The sequence below is a fragment of the Dermacentor andersoni genome, chromosome 7, assembly GCF_023375885.2.
Source record: "Dermacentor andersoni chromosome 7, qqDerAnde1_hic_scaffold, whole genome shotgun sequence".
NCBI lineage: Eukaryota > Metazoa > Arthropoda > Arachnida > Ixodida > Ixodidae > Dermacentor > Dermacentor andersoni.
In genome coordinates, this window is record NC_092820.1 from 123,451,190 (window position 1) to 123,455,148 (window position 3,959).

Sequence of the window (3,959 nt, forward strand, 5' to 3'; positions counted from 1 at the left end):
CGGTCAGGCCTAGCTGGTTAGGCCTAGTCGGTTAGGCCTAGCCGGTGGGCGTGTCGGCCGGCATGCCGTTGCGGTGAGCTTGCCCTCGGTATTTTCGTACCCACATAGAGATCGGGTATGTGATCAAGCGCAAGAGCTGAATGACGGTAGAGCGCGCGTAACGAGGAGTTGGGGTTCCCCGGTGATCAGCCGCCAACTATACCGTGAACGCATATGGCAAATTTGTATGTGCGCGTGCTGGCATAGGAAAGGCGAACAAAAGCCCTCGTCTGGAAGCGACGATCCGAACTGAATTTGCGGAATACAGCTTAAATTGACAGCGCCGTGGAGCCAGAAAGTCGTACGCTACGCACGATGGTCCTCGCTTGGTCTTCGGACTTCAGTATGTACTAAATAAATAGATTTTTAAAAATCTGCGCAATGTCTGAATCGTGACGGGGCGAACGCGAAACGCGGCCTCGACCGTTACGAAATTCTGTAAGAGCGAAATCCTGTAAATGATCTTTCCGCGATGATGGAGTTATGTAAAAAAAAGCGAGTTAATTTTACCGTGAACATTGGTTCTTTCTTTTTTTTGTTTCAGGCCTGCCCTGTTATCGGACATTTGTGCGACCCAGTTGATGTCCGAGAAAGTCAGTCAGCGACTGTATTTACTTTCCGCACACAAACTGAAGAGACAAAAATTTGGAGCACGCTAAAGCTTCGCCTTTTGATAGTGGAACGCGATAGCATTCAAAGATACCCGAGTGCTTCTCACGCTTCCCGCCAACTGCTGCTTACGTAACCGTACTGTTCACCGGGAAACACTGGAGGCGAACGCTATGCGCGAAGGCGAAGGCGAGATTGTGGTTCCTTTTTTTTTTTTGATGGTGTGCAATGAACCGAGGGGGCCGCGCCGCTCCTACGAAGACGCCTCGAACGGCAGCTGGAAAACGCTCTCGCGTTAAAAAGGCTTTGCGTTTGAGTTTCCGCGTAACAGTGTTATGTTTTCTCGTATATTCAAATTACAATGCGACGCTATCATGCCTGTAGGTTGTGCGTAAGTCGTACTCTGCGATTTTTCTACGCGTTTTACCTTGAGAAATCCAATCAGTTCAGTAATTTCCTTGCGCCACATGGAGGGCCTGCGTGATTGGGTATGCGTGGTTCGAGATTCTTTTTTGACGAAGCGACGTTCGACGCCGGACGCTGCCGCCGGATTTTCTGCGAATGCGCGCATTTCGATGAGGAGCGTGCGCCGCTGACAAGGGGCCCGAGCCAAGGCTTCGTCGCCTGGACAAGGCCTCATGCGCCCGCCGAGCGCATACGGTGGAGCACTGCACGAGCCAGGGCTTACCCGAAAGTCCGGGCCCGGGCCTACAACACGCCCTGGCTCTGGCTTAGGTTTTGAACTGCTAGAACAAGCGCGTGAACTACACCATGCACTGCTAATGCGTCCGGACCCACAAGGGCATACTGGGAGATCAAACTATGGGGTTTTACGTGCCAAAACCACTTTCTGATTATGAGGCACGCCGTAGCGGAGGACTCCGGAAATTTTGACCATCTGGGGTTTTTTAACGTGCACCTAAATCTAAGTACACAGGTGTTTTCGCATTTCGCCCCCATCGAAATGCGGCCGCCGTGGCCGGTATTCGATCCCGCGAACTCGTGCTCAGAGCCCAGCACCATAGCCACTGAGCAACCACGGTGGGTATACTCGGAGATCGATTGACATATTTACGCGAAGCTCACACCTACTTCACCAAGCTCACTATATCGCACGTTCACAAAGCACATGCAGTGAAACATTTAATACTAGTTTTATTGTCGAAGCGGAACAATACGCGATAAAACAAGATGTCTTTACACAGCAACACCGGCAGAGCACGTTGTCGTCTGCTGAGGATTCTAGTACACTGTAGCTGAGGTGCAACAGCCACAATTGTGGCAACCTGCTGGATGGATGGATGGATGGATGGGTGGATGGATGTAATAAGCGTCCCCTTTGGAACGGGGCGGTGAGTTGCGCCACCAAGCTCTTGCTATTATACTGCCTAATGACCTACCTAGGTTAAAAAAGAAAGAAAAACATTCTGAACTACCATAACCAAATTTTCTGACCACCTATTGCGAACTTTGCTTTTGTACGTCTCCGTTTTCTGTCGTTTTCTTACTTCCACCAATCTCCCAAGCGCCTCTTACCAAGGAGGTTATATATAGATTTGCTGGAGTAGAGGCTGCCTATACCAGCGTACCCGCGCAGGTAAAGCTTGCGGCGGCCATCTTGCCATGGGCAAGAAAGGCTATCCAGCGCACTGGCAGATTCTTTCAGCCGTCGTACTTGCAGATCTGGAGCGGATTTATGAGCGACTTTTGGAAGGGGCGATAGACTGTCTTATTTGCGCAATACATGCCTTACTTTCCATGTTAGATTATGTGGGCTTTTCTGTAGTTTTTAGACAAGATTCCTCGCTTGGGGGCGGCCGCTCCCTCGCTAAATCCTTCACAGTCATGGTTTTACGCTGTCAAGGGAGACACAAACATTCACCTCAGAATCATAGCGCAAAGCAGTCAAGGACGAAAAAGACAAACGCACACACAACGCCGTGCTTGTCTCACTTATTTGCGCTATGATTTTAACTTACAAGCCCAGTTTTGTACACTTGTGAGAAAATGTAGTTTATTTCAGCTCTCTCCCGCGTGTGCGGCTCTACCAAGTATGCCATTCGTTCTCGTTGGTTCTTGAATATTATTAGCCTTGAAAGAACGGGCCTGACTTTTTCTGCACATATTGCTCGTTTTTTTTTTTTCATTCATCGTGTGGTGTAGCCTGATATTAATGTACAATTCCACTACCTTCTTGCACAGGTCGTAGATGTCGTTGTCCAGGGCATCGCAGTCAAGGATGTGATTATCTAGCTCAGAGAACCACTTCTTATATGAAGCCTGGCTTGCCACTTCCAATACTAAATGTTTAGACTTCGAGTCGATAGCCTTGAAGTTCCTGCATTCAGCCTGAAGCCGGCGCAGCCCTTTTTCTGCCGCTGTGCAAATCGATAGCACGTCCTGTGATGGTGAAACAAGCCCGCCGCGGCTTTTTTGTCTCGCAAAAGGTGGTTGTTTTTCTGACTGGAGGGCCATCACACACTCTTCGCAAGAAAACCCTGCCGCATCCTTTCTGGAAACAAAGCCAGCAATATAGGGCACTACCGAATTTGTAAACACTGAGATACTTTCAGGAAATTATATGCGGTGCGTGTAATCGTGGTCTTCTGGCTGAATAACCGACCGTCTCTCCACAGTGATGGCTTGGTCGACACTTTCCTGAGCGATGACTGACCCGCTGAGGAGGGAGACAAAGTCTTGCATACAATTACCAGAACTTGAAGATCTCACTTCCGTTTGCACAAGAAGGCGCTTATACGAGGCCATAAACTGAGATGCAGTTGGATTATTGTTGAATCCTCCTCGACCTCGCACACAACAACAACAAAAAAATGTCTCAATATGGTCTTGGCTCATCTTATGCGTCAATATGTAGTTTAGAGGCCCCTGGTTCACGAGCTGTTCAAATATATTTCCAGCACTTTCCATGCAAACGAGGAAACCGACGAATCCTGTTTTCCTTGGTCCTTCTATGATGAGCCGACCAGTTGGATCCTTCAGTGACGTTACGTATGTCCGAGCCCTGGAGAAGAACGACTTCCAGCAAGCCTCATTTTGCTTCCGCATTGGCGCCTTAAAAGATTTGGCTAGAGGGTTTCGGGAGTTTAGAATATCGAACAGCTGATCGAAAATCCTGATAAACCTTGCAGTAGCTCGTGCTCCCTTGAATTGTGGCAATTTCAGCACGTCCTCGCAAAAGTCTAAGGCATCAGCTACTGATGCGCTCAGTGCCTGCACAGCAAGCCGTACCTTCATTTTTTGTTTTTCCCATTGAACATGGGCATTGGTCAGCTTATTACCAAACCGCAGCC